The sequence below is a fragment of the Arvicanthis niloticus genome, chromosome 9, assembly GCF_011762505.2.
Source record: "Arvicanthis niloticus isolate mArvNil1 chromosome 9, mArvNil1.pat.X, whole genome shotgun sequence".
Taxonomy (NCBI): Eukaryota; Metazoa; Chordata; class Mammalia; order Rodentia; family Muridae; genus Arvicanthis; species Arvicanthis niloticus.
In genome coordinates this window covers 53425213-53441351 of record NC_047666.1, presented here as the reverse complement: position 1 = coordinate 53441351, position 16139 = coordinate 53425213, and the positions used below count along the sequence as shown (strand labels likewise).

General features: G+C 39.7%; 1 protein-coding gene across 6 annotated transcripts in view; it reads right to left on the bottom strand.

The window, feature by feature from the left end:
- Window positions 1-15788, bottom strand: part of Pparg (peroxisome proliferator activated receptor gamma) — a 129410-nt gene extending 113622 nt beyond the window's left edge. The window contains exon 1 of one of the 6 annotated variants that reach the window (XM_034512398.2): window positions 15639-15788. The gene's annotated coding sequence lies outside the window, so the exon portion shown is untranslated. The other 5 variants (XM_076940302.1, XM_034512397.2, XM_034512396.2 and 2 more) reach the window with 5 other exon arrangements.
- Between the last annotated feature and the right edge of the window lie 351 nt (window positions 15789-16139).

Sequence of the window (16139 nt, the reverse complement as noted above, 5' to 3'; positions counted from 1 at the left end):
TGACATTGGTAATTATACCTAAATGTCACCTTAAGGAAAGTGCCTTAGCTTTTCTCAAAACTCCCTACCACTATGCCTATTCAGACATGAATTATTTTACTTGAGATGTCTGATACAGATCACTTTATATAATTTGATAATGGTCAATAAATATTTGAGTGCCTACTATATATCAGGTAATGTTCTAGGCATATGTCAAAAATTTTATATGCATTTTTTTGGTGAAAAGCATAGCCTGTTTTACTCATACACCATAAAGGGGGAGGGGTCAATCTTTAACAAGGTATTTTATTAGAGATGAAATAAAATTAATTGTTTTCTTCAGCAGATAACCTGTTACTTGTTATTATAAGCACTAAAATAATCCCCATGAAAAGACTGTCTTTCATCTGGGTTAAAACATTCCAGCATTTTATAAAATATACTAAAGATATCACTCCTATATATAAAAGTCTAAAAGTTACAATGCTATGAAATGCAACTAATCAATACTAAAGCTAGTTACTAAATGTTGACAGAAACAATTTGATGTTTATAATAATTAAGTCAAATAGGATAAACAATAACGTTATTTTCATGCATCAAAATAGCATCCCAATCCAGCATGGAAAAGGGAGGTAGGTACTAAATCCCACCTGTAGTTAAGAACCTATTGAAGCTAGGAGAAGAAGAATCAGTTTCTTCTTAGACTATGGTCCATGGTAGGTCTACCATGCTCCAAGGGAAAGACACACATCCAAAAAAATATAGGCAGCACAAACTGGACTGGATGTGTTAAAAAAAAAAAAAAGACACAATGTTGAATGGGTAGCAAAGGAGAAGTGGATTTGGGAAGAGCTAGGGAATGACTATGATCAAAATACATCATATAAAATACTCAAAGAACTGATTGTTTTTTAAAATGAAAAAAATGGCACCCCAAAGATATCTCCAAGTGGGTAGTCACACAAGGTCTTGTTCAATCATGACATTACATCACAGGAGTGAAAAACAAATGATTTAAAGGTCAGCATCTTGACTTAGATTTACGTAACTCACTTCTGCAGAAATTTGCATTACTTGTGAAAAACATCATGAAAGAGGAACTTACTATAAATATTAAAATTGGAAATAAATGAACGGCTGAGAAAGCATTGGAAAATAATAGTTTCTTTAAAAAGAATTGGAGAACTACAGAGTGTGGGGGTGTGTGGCTCATTGGTATAGCATGTGCTTAGCATATAGGATGGCCTGGTTTCAGTTCCTAGCAAGACACGTGTGTGCACGCGCGCATGTGCACGGGAACACACACACACACACACACACACACACACACACACACACACAGACATCTAATTGTGAAACTAAGTGTAGAATACATTTAAAAATCAATTTTTCACATACATTTACATAAGCTTATTTACAAGTACTGATGAAAAAGCTAAAAACTTAGCTTATGCTAATGTTCCAAAGTAGCTAATTATGAAGGAAGTATGTTCTACTAGCTTGCTAGAACAGAAAGAAAAACTTGGTACCTCAGGTTTAGATGGGAGTTTACAAGTTGCCTGGTTCAATAGGGGAAGCCATCTTAGAGACCCCCTTGGGCTCTAATGACAAAGCATTTTCTGCCCTTGTGGCAGCCTTTCCCACTGCTGGACAGCTATAGACATTGCATCACAATTCTTTACTTACATGGAGCTAAACTATGACTCTCTTTAATGTCTGGCTACCATTTGATAAAGGCTATGTGACATAAATAAAGGAACTAGCTCTGTCTTGCTTACTATTATAGCTCTGTGTCCAATATATAAAGTGATACACAGAGAGGGCCCCCTAAAATCTATAACAAGTACCAGAAGACAGTTTTTTCTTCAAGACAGTGTGCATCTAATTTGAGGTGAAGGACATTTTCTCTGCAGTATACTGTAGATATTTTTATGAACGGTCAAACCACATGCTTGAATACTATGACAATGTCACCTCAAAGCTGTCCTCCTCTTGCTCCAGGTCAGTGTGCATTAGTGTGTAGACTATGACTTTGCCTAAGAGCACAGCTCAGGTGGGGCTTTGTCTTCATTCCTACAGATGTTCCACACATTATGTCCAGTTTTTCTAACAGCTTCCTGGTGGCTTTCTCTGCACACAGCTGCCAGGTTAATCTTTTGACTTAATCATCTCCAACTTCTTAAGATCTGGAATCTCCTCACTGCTAAGACAAAGCCCATACTCCTCCATCTGCATTCCAGACCTTTATGATCAGTCTGAAAGATCTACATTTCCAACCCTGTTTCTGACTGTTCATTCCTGGTACTATTTTCTCCACCTCCAGTTGGTTCATATGGAGTCCCCTGGGGCTGTGTTTAGTCACTATTCTAGACTTGGTTTTCTTACACCAGAGATTCTTTTCTTTTTGACTATCTCAAGTCATGAACATTAATTTTGGGGAAACATAAAATTACCCATTTCAGGGTATATAGTATTATTAATATATGTAATGCTATATATTAAATAATGCCATATAATGTCTAGTATATACTTTCATATTTTGTTTCAGTCAATACATAATGATTGTATACAGGGTAGGGTACAGAGTGATATTTCAATACATGTATACAATGTGCAGTGGTGAGACCAGGGTCACTGGCTAGAACACTGGAGAAGTTGTGCAGTCAGAGATGGCCATGTGGCTTGGCAGTCAGTTGCTTGCCTAGCATGTCCATGGGCCTAGGTTTGATTCTCAGCGCTGCATTAAAAAGAAAGAAAGGCAGCTCTAAGTCTCCCTCTATCTAGCTTCAAAACCTCATCACCAAAGGAAACCTATGTTCATGAAGCAGCAGCCCCACTGATCTGCTTATGTTCTTTGGGAAATGACTTACTCTGTTTGGCTCCTTTGTTGTTTCTTTCTCTGTATATGTTTGTATTGTTTTTTATTGGGCTACCCTCTTAATTCTTGAACTTTCAAATTCTCCTCTGCAGGGCTTTTCCTAGCTACCCCTCCCTCCTTTGATTTCAGTTACACTTATTTTCAGCCTTGAATTATCATGTTGTGATGGGTTGTTGGTTAACCATTTCAACTGTACTCTTTTTAGACTTAGGTGGATTCAAGGTTCCTAGCTAATGCACTCTGTCTTTCTCTGAGTCAAGAACCTAGCCAAACAATTTAATTGTTTGTGTGCAGGGGTTTAATTCCTTGTATGCAGCAAGATATGAAAGAGTATTAAAATGAAACTGAGGTTTGGATATTCAATGAGAGCGCATCTCAAACCTCCTTGGGCTCTTTATTCTTCCTGTGGTTCTCTTTCTCAGGAAGCAAAGGGTCTGCGTGTGTCTGGCCAGTGTTTCTTTGCACTAGTAGCTGAGCAGAAAATGGCAGGTTGCTCAAGGGTGGAGAGGGTGCAGGTTTCCTGTATTCATCTTTAGCAAACAGACTCCTACCTTCATTCCACATCTATAGATGAAGGCCTACCAGGAAGAACTGGGTATCCAGAGATGTCACAAGGCAATGGTTTAAAGAGGCTCATCTTTTGTATTTGCTTTTATATGCAAAATCAGTTTCTCAGTCTAATACTTTGAAGTTGTTCATGAATACAGATCTTCATTAGAAAAGATTAACTATTAAAGAACCATGATGATAATACTTGTGGTTAATATATGAAATAGTTGAACAATTAAATTACTATCTATTAAAAGCTGGGCATGGTGGCATACAGCTTTGGACCCCTTATTTAGAAGACAGATGAATAGCTAAGCAATTAAATTACTATTTATTAAAATCTGGGCATGGTGGCATACAGCTTTGAACCCCTTACTTAGAAGGCAGATGCAGGCAGATCTCTGAATTTGAAGCCAGCATAGTCTACAGAATGAATTCCAAGCCAGGGCTACACAGAGAAACCCTGTTGGGAAAAAAATCTATTATAAACCAATGGGATAGGTCAAAATCTGTTGGTGCTTTATCTAAGCTGGCAAAATATATGAAAGGGAATCATTCTTGAATGATGCAGGATAAAAGTATCAGCAACATTTGTTTTGTGCATTGTTATAAACAGTTTCCAGTTGTAGTACTGCACAGAATTTGTCACAGTTGCTGTTGAGTCTACAAAGAGAAATGTAAAAGCAGGGTTCAGGCCCCTAGGCCATTATGGAACCTATTCCTCTGACCAGGACTACTGAACTAGCTAATGCAGAATGCTGAAGTCCATAATTAACATGTCTCCCTTTCTCATGTCTCACTTTAAGAGTATCAGGGTGAGCAGAGTACAACTTTCTTCTCATGTTAATTCCATGTGTCCTAAAAATGTCACACAGAATGTGAATTAACATTAAAAAAAATCAATTCAGGGATTTCTCTAAAAATGTGGGGAGTGGTAATGTTAAGAATCATGTCTAAATGATGCTTAAGAAGCACACACTTGTTCTTAAAGTCAAATTTAAAAGTACATATATAATATTTAGGATGCACTGGTCCCCTGCTGCATGCCAGGACTAGGGAAGGTATACAGCACACATATAGGTTTAAAAAAAAAGATCAAGAGCACACATCCCTATACTCTAATAATACAAGACAGAAACATAAAAATAAAGAGAAATGACAATCCCCCCAAATCAGCAAATGTAATTTATGATACAGAAGACAGGCTGTATCAGATTATATTTCAGAGTGTATTCAGATTATATTTCTGTTTCTTTTAGTTGGAGATTAAGAACAGTTTGAATACTCTGAATTCAAAAGCTGATGGTCAGGGTAAATCCTGACTATGCATGCTGTTTTTTAAATCTTTATATCCATATCAAATCCAAGTGAGTCATCTGCACATATGCCAGGGCTGGAGACTGTTCTGAGAAGCCCAGTGAGCACACGGAATGGGGTATGTGGCTGGCCATGCCAATATGCTATCTGTTCAATCACTGTCACTTCACTTCTCTGACTAAACCAGGGTCTTTAACTGCCCAGTGCTAGATGCAGGTTTGTAGTTGGTACATTGTGATCTTTAGCTCCTGAGCTCCAGACTAACCATTCATGTAGCCGTGTTTTCAGAAAACAGGTTTTGATCTCAATGTAAAGATACATGGTTTGTAAAGTCAGTGGTCATTTAATAAGGGTGCAGTTTGCAGGATACAATAAATGCACTGGCAGCATTTGCCAAATCTGAAAGTTTTGTTTATGCCTAAATTGATGTTCCCTCAATATTCCACATCATTGTGTGTGGGCAAGAATATATTCTATTTGATTTCACATAAATGCTTTTAAAATGTGTTTTGCTTGTGTACTGCCTTCATTCATGTTTACAATTTATTTCTAAGTGGTCAATGGAACATTTTCTGTCATTTTTAATGCCAAACAAAAATGGTAAAGGCAATTTATGAATTCAGAAATATGGAATAGTTACAATAACTTGATTAGGGAATGGCCGTTCTACATAGGCTATGGGGGCTAAGACGGTGGCTCAGTGGTGAACAGTTTAACTAGCATGTTGGATGCTCAGGATTTGATATTTCATACTGCATCTCTCCACAAAAAAGCTTTGGTGGATTTATTATTTGAAGTGTCATCACTTTAAGGCTGTCCTATCAAAAGATTCTACGATCTAAAAATTGAAGTCTTGTTAGCTACTGTTCATACTGGCTGACATTTAGGAACTAAATCGGCAGGAACTTGAGAGGGAAAAAAGAAGATGTAGTATCACTGACATAAAACTTCTAGAAGTCCTTTTAACACTTAAAGATGGAAAGGGTATTCTGATCCACAAGATCAATACAAGATACATATGTACATACACGTATGTACATATGTACATGCATACACACATAATACACACGCATATATATTGATTATAATTCAGATATATATATGAATATATATAAATACACATAAATATATATATACCCAAAGAAAGTAACAGGAATAATATATGACCTGGGTCAAAGGCAAAAGCAGTTACTTTTTTCTTCTGGAATTTCTAGAACAGGGGGGAAGAGTCTAAGGACTAGTACCGTACTTTGCATGTATGCATGTACTTTATATGTAAAGTATAAAATTACATATATGTAAATATATGTGATTTTTGCATTGTTCACAGGTATTTTCAAGCCACTTTCTTTAGGATTTTTACCAAGGTCTTATTGATAAGGGAAGCTTACCTTAACAGGCTTCTGTATCAGTGACTAGTTATGATTACATGTTCAACATTCTGCCAGGAGTTGAAAAGCCAAATAACTCTCACATGAGGTCATTTAGTTTTAGGGAGAGAAAAAAACAAAGAGCATAATACATACATATATTTTTAAGAAAAAAATTAAAAGAGGAGAGCTTTGTAAGAGAAAGTAATTCTGAAAACTGTTTTTAAAGCTCTATTTGACAGCACAAACTAAAGATTGAAAAGATCACAGGCCATCTGCAAAATTGAACTTTGTGTAACATGATGAAGCTGATTTAAAAAAAGACGGATTTTAAGTTTTTTCTTCTCCTTCCCAAATATATAAATCATGAAAAAATATATAGATAAATCTAATATGTTAAATAAAACTAAGTGTGAAACAAAGTTTGGGTATAACAGAGAAAAGCTCAAAAACCTAGCTAGAGGATTTCTCACGCTTTGCCTTGATCTTTACTGACCAGGATCACAGAGAAACTAAAAAGTTAACTATTTTCTCTGTTGCTAAATATATGCGTCACTTCCAAGTATGGTTTTTAGATAGGATCTTACTATGTGGCCCAGACTGGCTTCAAACATGCAATCCTCCTACCACAGTCTCTCAGGTTCTGGCATTACAGGTGAATACCACCATTCCCAGTTCAAATATGGGTTCTTATAACAATGCTTTTTATGAAGTTCTTGTATCTGGCTTTTCCTGTATCTTCTGGTGCTCTAGAAGAAGCCTCAGAAGCGACGGTATAGCATTACAATGTGCAACACATTGCCCAACTGCTTTCTAAGCAGCCTGAAGTAAATTACAGTGACATCAGAGATACGTAAATACAAATTTCTTCAGCATCTAAATCATAGTGTGTTGTCCACAAGACTTTGCATGCTAGACAACCCCTCCAGCACTGAGCCACACCCCTGGCTGCAATTGGCAAATCATAGAATTTTAGAGTAAGAAACAAGACTGTTACTAAAAATTACTAGGAAGGGCTTATTGTCAATCTTTATTAAACTGGAATTGGAAAATAGCTTTATTTACTTAACATAGAGCACTTTTTCAGAGCTAGATACTTTTCTGTGGTTGTGTAAAATCCAATCTTTGACACTCAGGCTTCCTAACTGCCACTCAAAAACAAAAAGAACTAGTGAGACCCTGTCTAAGAGATCCAGTTAGCCTACAGCAACAGGAGCTATGAACAACCAGTTGGCCTACCTTGACAGGAACTTATAGACAACAGCACTGGTTTTCTAAGTAATCTAGCAAGCCAGCTTTGGTGAGTTTTACAGGATAGTTCCCAGGGGTTCTATGAATAAAGTGAAATATGGCCAGGAACTTCACATAGGCTACAGACAAGAGTATAGCCTAATAAATCTAGGCTGGCCCAATCCATTGTGTAGTGCTGACGACTATGGTGAAGCTCTCTGATCTTCCAGCCTCTACCTCCTGTGTGCTAAGATTTCACGTTGTTAGTTTGTGTTTGGGATAGAATCTAGAGTATTCTACATGCCAGGCAAGCACTCTACCAACTGAGCTACATTCCTAGCCCTCCCTACTCTTTTAGAAAACATTTACTCAATACCTACTAATCACTGTGCTATATGCTGGAAATGGAAAGATGAATAAAAACCTACTGGTACCTTCCTTCAAGAAACTTCTCATCTATTACTTTCAAAGTCCTAAAAGCCAGTGAATTTGAACACTGCTGAACCCAAAATTTAAAATATTATATTGCCTTTAAATAAAATCAGGATGTTACTAAGTCATTCCAAATGCTTCAAGGAGACATGGAGCAATCTTCCATTGCCAAATGCTTGCCTGGGTGCACTCTCTACTTTTCTGAATTATTCTGACATATGCAAATAATTTTTTGAAGTTTCAACTTCACTTACATTTATATCATTCACATGTTTGTTTTCTTTTTTAAAAACCTTATCCAGTATATAGAACAAGAAAAACATGCATATGGGTAGACTTTTCCACACACTCAAAAGCTTGTTTACGTGGATAATTACCAACTGCAAGAAAGAGACAATATATAGTAAGTAGGGTGAGGCTTTAGGATTCTCAGATTTAGGTTCATAAACTGAAAAGGTTGTGTACACACTAATGACAGGTAAGCAGCGTGCTTAGTACTGGGTGTGAGGGTGGCCATTCTTAACAAATTCTACCAATTACTTGATTCACAGAACTAATAAGACCACCAAGCTTTGGTTTCTAGCAGAGCTTTATTGAGTTACTGTAACCATTTTAAGCCTAAAGAGAAGAAAGCAGAGTATGTGTGAAGTGGATATGCCAAAGAATTAAGCATCATTTCTTCTTCGTAGGCAATTTTTTTTTCCTACTGAAGTGATTGAAAACCCCCTTTCACTGCGATCTATTAGGAAGGGGCTTTGTTTGTCTGCTGGAGCTAACGCATGAAGACAGTAGTGGGTTAGTGTGATATCATGGAGGAAATAAGAACCTGAGGAAGGGTGATAGTATAGCACTTGATTACATTATCTAACTGCCAGCTCACAGCTCTGAACTTTGATGACGTTTCCTAGGTGAAATGCTATTGCACAATGGCTGTTTGTTTGTTGTTGTTTTGTGAGTTGAAAAATAGTTTGAGGAACATCTGCAACCTGTCTTGATTTAAATTTTTTAAATTACATTTATTTATTGTGTGTGTTCAGATGACAACCCGCAGGAGTCCATTCTTTCCTCTACCATGTGGGCCCTAGGGACCAAACTCAGGTTGTTCAGCTTTTACTGACTGAGCCATCTCTTAGGTCCTTGTTTTGATTTTTATGAGAAAAAAATATGTATGCATGGTGAATAAATCATTTGTCTTTTCTTATCACTGATGATCCACACGGTTGGTCTCATGCGTATTTTGCTGCCAAGGACCACGTATTACCTTATTCTCGCCCCGCTTCCTTTAACCCCCTTTATCCAGTTCCACATGTGAGTAAATCTCCCTTTCCCAATCCTGTCTGTCCTCCTCCTAAGTGCAATGGTTATAGGCATTCACCAAATGTGATTCCTACTCTCTCCTTCCAACTCCATGTGAATGTTACCTGTGTTTTCAGGCAACAAGAAATCAAGAAAGCAAGGCTTTTTTTTTTTTTTTTTTTTTTTCTTTCTGATAGTGACGTGGTCAGTTAATTCTGCCCAGAACACTGGCTCTTTAAAGTGGACTCCAGACCTTCATATGACAACAACACTTTTAGTGGTAGAATGACAGCTGCAGGGGTGGGGTCAAGGTTAAGGAGCTCTTTCCAGTTCTTCACCCCAGCACTCAGTTTCACAGTTCTGTGTTTCCCTATTGCCCTCCCTATAAAAGAGAATGTATTGCTTTAACATACAGGATGAAAGAATCACTTGTCTCTATTCCCTTTGCTAGATTCTCCCCACAAGTTACTTGAGGGCCAGAAAGTAACAGCAGTGAGAGGCAACCTTAGAATTTCAGTGATTCTAGAATCCTGAGATGTCACCAAGGAACAGAGTGAATTCTTTCAACCTAATCTTACATTCTAGGACATGGTAAGCACACAACATGTACCTGAGAGCAGAGACTAGGATCTGTATGTTCCACTCCTACACCCTCCTACTCAGGGGATTCCCCTTTTCTCCACTTCCCTCAGATTGCCCTTGTCCTTATCTGCTGCAAACTGAAAAGGACTCCTCACTTCTAGGTCCATGCCAATCTGAACTCTTCCAAGGGGTCAGACAATTTGTTTCAATCCATTTTATCTCCATATTATAATTCCAGATAAGTCTATAGATTTTTTAAGTGTTAAAGGTAGTAGTGAATTTATTTTCTAAAAAGAATAAGGTGAGACTAGAGAAATGGCTCAGCAGTTAAGAACACTTGCTACTCTTTCAGAGGACCCAGGTTCAATTCCCAGTATCCACATAGTGACTCACAGCCATTTTGTAATGCCAGTTCCAAGAGGTTGGAAACCATTTTCCAGCCTCTATAAGAATCCAGACACACAAGTGGTACACAGACAAATATCCAGGCAAAGCAACCACACATATATAATATTTATAAACAATAATTATTGAAGAGTGATAAAGCATTGCCCAGTACATGCAAGGCCATGGGTGTTTGATTACCAGCATCTCAAAGCAAAATATACAGCACAAAATCAATAAAGAGGAGCCTGAGGGTATTACTGTTCAAAGCGGTACAAGAGTACTACTTTGCATGTGAGGGGCTAGGGTTTGACTTCCAATACCTAAATAAATTAAAAAAAAACTATTAAATTCAACAAAGCCTCATTCTATTATCTAGTTTAAATTCTGCCTGAAAGGTTTAAATTTACTGTAACCAGTACAAGTTACAAAGACTGATGACATCTTTCTTTTGTGTCCCAAAATGTCCAGTGGAGAAAAATACATTCTGCTCTATCAAAAAAGATTTCTCAGTCTCTGTCCTGGTCACTCAAGTGCTTGAAAGAAGAGCGAAGACTCTTAGGAAGTCCCAACAGTACTTGTTCATAAGAGGGTAGAAGTTAATGAGAATCTGGGCTCCCACTCCCAAAGGGAAATCCACAAGGACACTCACCCCTACTTAGAAGCACCAGCTTGAGTCTTTCGTTGCCTCCATAGGCCCAACCTTTTGCAGCTCTGTCTCTACTAGAGCCTGGTAATTCCAGGTCTTGAGGTGGTTTTTGTTGTTGTTGTTGTTGTTGTTTTTCCTTGCCAGGGACGTTCAGTTCAAGCCCCACAGCAATTTCCCCCAGTAATCACTTGTGCAGCGCACAAGCCTCTGTCCGTCCCACTCGTCAGACAAGCAAGCAGCTCACCAAAACGCTGCTTGGGATCAGCCCATGTTACCACATCCAGTCCCAGTCCGTTTCTTGCATAGGGAAGTCTCTTACAATAATCTGTATTAGTTAATCCACAGAGGGTTTCACATGCGTAGTCATTTATATACTTGTCCAGTTGCTGCCTGCCAATAAGTGAGTGGCCTATCAGCAGGCATAAGTGACTTCTCAAGCTTTTTAGAAGGCTAATTTGGCTTATTGTTACAACAAACAGCTTCAATGATTAGCACAAGGAATTATTTAGTCTTTTAGGTGTTGGTAGTAAACTATGGAGCTGAAGGAGACTACTATGCTTGGTAAAATAAACTTCCCCTGGATAACATACTCAACTCTCTCAAAAGTATCCCATAAAAATCCATAAAGAGCAGAGCTTTATCAAATAAACACACAAGCCTGCCGCCCTGGAAACTTAGTATAAGCACAAAGACCCCTTGTCTATGAAGGACTCACAAAGACAGAAGAAAAAAAAATGTTATGCTTGTTTTTGTCCCAAATCATCAGAGAGTAAAGAATATAATTTGAAGCCGAAAATAGAATATTCCCATAAATTTTTCTTGAGTTGGCAATAAAACGACAGGCATTTTTATCTTTCTGGAGAGTTATCACAAAGGTAGTAAGAGAGCAAACTAGTCAGACTTGTGAGCGAGTCAGTGCTGACCTAGATTGCCGTGTAGGTTGTCTTTAGGATATCAGCTCAGTTAAATTCAGGGCCAAGCTCTTATCGTTTGAGATATCCAGGCTTGCTGATAAAAGTCTTAGAACCATACCCAAAACAAACAAATAGAAACAAAGATTAATAATTTTAAGCTTTTCTAACTTTCCATACTTAGAAAGAACATAATAATTGAAATAGTTAAGCAGCATAAACATCCATGTTCTGAACAGAATATTTGATTAATATATATATATGAAATAGAATAAATCTAGGTCTTAAGACAATGACTTAAGGATATACCATACCAGTGGTAGATATTATCTTAACATGAATCATACATTTCACTAAAGTATGGCCTATTGTGTTTGAGATCTCCTTATAAATACAGTTATGTTGGATAATTTATTAAATAATAGTTTAAAATATAAATGTATAACTCTCCAAATTCTACCACTGTATTGCGAGAAAAGTACATGTAGTGGACAAAAACAACCTCAGGAAAAAAGACTTAAAAATGATTTTTTAAAAATACCTCATATGCTATGAATCTCTCTAATATATGATATTTGAGGCTTCCCTGATATCGAGACAGATATTTAACTGCTCTTGCTATTCTTTTGGTTAACTTAACTGTTTACTAATGACTTTTGTAAGCGATCATGCCGCTCCCCTTTTTGTTGCGTTTAGGCATTAAGAGAGTGAAGTTAAGTAATGGACAACAGGGAAATTTGCCATGAAAATAAGAAAAACAAGAAAGAAATTCATTTTGACAATTTGCGGGCTGCACATATGTTTAAAATTACATACTATTGACTTAAATCAAATTGTCTTGACTAGTGTAGTATTTTTTTTTTTAATCTTCTACCAATATTTACTCAGTGGAATCCTATGAAAGCAAAAAAAAAAAAAAAAAAAAAAAAAAAAAAAAAATTCTTCCAGTATTTTTACCCCACTTTATGACACAGAGAATATTTCCAAGTCCACATGACAACAAAGTCAGCAGAAAGACACAAATTAGAATGGCCAAGGGGTCCTGCCTGCTATATGCACTGGGCACCTATAGACCCTGTGAAAGTTGTGAAAATATTGAAACCTTTGGAAAAACTATTTTAACAAAAATTTTTATGAATGTCTCCTGCCATTAGCAACCATTTCATAATCTGAAAAGTAATTTAAATACATTGCTAATCTTTATATGTGTTTTCACAGTGCCATTTACATAGCTTCCCCACACAGAAGGATCTTGACAAGACTGATGGCATACTCTTTTCGGAAATGTAAAAGTGAAAAAAAAATCATTTATTTAAATATGTAGAACTTACTAACTGAAAACAGTCACTTGCATACTCAGTAATCCATTTCTACATTAAAAAATTAAAGCCATGTTTCTTTTCATATGTGAATCTTAAATGTCAAAGGGATTTTGAAGCTAAAGATATGTTTTTTTAGTATTATTTGCTCTTTTTGTTAAAGTGATTCTGAAATATGTAGTGACATGAATGTTAAGAAAACCAGTTCCTTTAAAGGAAATATATTTAATTATTAAAAATAGTTATCACAAAACTGTCAAAGTTGTTTTAAATATTGATGTGTATGATGCTTCTGGGTCTTTTAGTTCTAATGTGTTTTAAAGAACTTATATTCTTTTAAATATAAAAGAATGAGGAAACAGCATCTAAAAACTCTTCAGCCTAGAGGTATCCAGAACTTTAGACTTTACCGGCGCCATTGTTCTCCAGCAGTTTAAAGAGTTTGAAGCTTTTACATATGAAAAAGATTTTTTTTTCCTTAAAAACAAAAACCGTTGACAATCTTTTTCCTTCTAGTGAGCTGCAAAAGAGTGAGATGACCACCAGTTGCTTCTTGGATCTTCTCACTGAAGATACAGTTCTCAACAAGTTAAATATGAAGTAACACTTAAATGGGCAAATTTACACAATACACGCAGTCAAATAAAAACGGATGGCTTTATAAAACGCTTCACTCCAACTAACGCATGACACTGATTTCAAGTGTTTGTATATTAAAGTTAATATTTCGGACATTTACTTTAGAGCAAATGTGGTTGAAGATAAGACAACAGAGAATTATTTTAAAGCTGGAGTCAAATCTTCTGAAACATTGCTCCAAATGCTCTTAGCATCTATGAGAGCTTCCGTCAGACTTTCAAGAGAAAGGCATAGTGTATGTCAACTCCTACCCAAGCCAGGTTTTAAATCATATAGCACCTGGAGCTGGTTACATTTTTAGTCAGCAATTGATCACTTAGCTATGGACAGGAAGACTCCCACAGAGCACCTGATATCTTTGGAAGACCTGCCCAAGTCCAAGACCAAGTTATTCATTTAATAACTCCGGTTAACAATTTGCTTCGTGCATGATAATAGAGAGTTGACATTATAATAATGAACTCCAAATCAAGAGGCTTTCCAATTCTTAGTTATCTTGCAACTTGGTTCATCTGGTTTTGTTTTCAAATGATCATTTTATTTTACATGTTTGTCCTTCATCCTGCTAAAGAAGAACAACTTTAGCCTCTTCCTGACAGAAAACTTAACTTTTTTTTTTCCCTCATGAAATAAATGACACGACCTTGACCTTCCCACCGTTAGCATCAGAAGCGAAGCAGATTCTTACAGTACAAGAACACAGCCGAACCAACCTGATGTGTAAGCACTTGGGGCAGTTTGGCCACTTGACAACACCCTCCAACAAAATGATGACGATGGGGCCACTCACCTACTCAATGGGAGTTAAGAAGAATTTAGAGCTGCAGCCTTCTGATCCCCAGCAGAGGTCCAGGCCCCTTCTTGACCTCCTCGCGTCCCTTATATAAAAGCAGCCCAGGCTACTCCCAGTTTCTGCCTCCTCACCTTAGGCTCCTCCCCAATCCCAAGCCATAAAGCACCGGGAGCCACACACCCACCTTCTACCCCCACCACTAGGGCTGCCTACTCCAGTTAGCCCGGGCCTGTGCTCGCCCCCTCCATAGACTGAAGAGGGGCACTGGCGGGGCGGGGCCTTGGCGACAGTGACCCCGCTTTCCTCACACCTGGCGAGCCCCGAGCAGGGGCCGCGGGCCAAGTCGCCTGGGCAATCACCGGCACACCCTCCCCACCCCCAGCGCCTCCGGGTGCCCGGTGGCTGCTGATGAGCCCCTCTCTGAAAACTGTCACCAGGATCCGCACAATGCGGTCCCCCGCGGGAGTCCTGGACCGTGCCGAGACCCCGGGCTTTCCTGTCAGCCTCTGGTGGCCCGGCTACCCAGCTCCCGAGCTCGCACGCGCTTGCCTGCGCACCCTCTCTGGGAACCTGAGGTGGCTCCACTGTGGTCCTCCGCGCCGGGCCGGTGCCCCTCAGGAGGACAGTCACCCTGTCAGTCACTCTCGGCTCTCTAGGTCCTCAGCCGAGACCCCTCACTCTGTCCCTCAGTCCGCGACCCCGCCCCGCTATCACTCGCTCTCGCTCTTCTCCTAGCGTGATTTCTCCTCAGCCCGCGTCCCCCTCAGACCCAGACTCTGTCACCTTGTCTGTCGCATTTGGTCCTGTCAAGATTTTGACTTCTCCTCAGCCGGGTCCCCTCAGTCAAGGTTCCCTCACTTTGTCACGCTCCGTCCTGTCAGAGTATGACTTTCTAGCCCGGGTCCCCTCTAGTTGAGACAGGACAGGGTTAGGCTGTCAGTTACCCAGTCCTGTCAGAGTGTGACTTCTCCTCCTCATCCCGCGTCCCCTCAGCCGAGACCCAGTCACCTCGCCAGTCAGATCCAGTCCTCACAGGCCGAGGCCCCCTCACCTTGTCAGTCACACAGTCCTGTCAGAATGTGACTTCTCAGCCCGCGTCCTCTCAGCCGAGACCCCGGCAGGCTGTCAGTCTCACAGGGTCCTGCCAGAGTATGACTTCTCCTCAGCCCGTCCCCTCAGCCCGGTCACCTTGTCGTCACACTCGGTCCCCTCAGGCCGCGCACGACCCGGTACCCCAGCACGGCGCCCCAGGTCTCTTCTTCCGCGTCCCTCCGGCGGGCCGCGTGGCCCGGGGCGACTCTGACCTGAGGCAGTGGCTTGGCGGGCGCTGTGCGTCCGTGAGGCTGACCCGACCCGAGCGCCTCAGGCGGCTGCCGCTCCGACTGCGACGGGCCCCGCCTGGCCGCGGCCGAGCCGAGCCGAGCGACCGGCCCGGACCGGGGCGGTGCCCAGGGAGAGGCCGGAGGGCCCGCGCCCGCACCCGGAGGCCGGCGTCCACGAGGCCCGCGTGGCCCTCCCGCGCCCGGCGCCCCGCGCTGCTTACCTGGCCGCCTTGCTCCTCACAGCCGCTGGGAGGCGACCCAGGAAGGTCCCGTGTCCCTCAGACCCAGACGGATGTCCATGGCCGGTGCCCTGACCGTCGCGTGGAAGTTTGGTTTTTCCTAGATGTGTTTTTCAGTAACATTAAAATATATATAATATAATATAAATATATTAATTAAATGTATTTAGGGTTTCTCCTTTTGATTTTTATTTTTAATCTCAGTTTTATTTTTAGTTTTAATCTCAGAACGCTATGAAGGTAA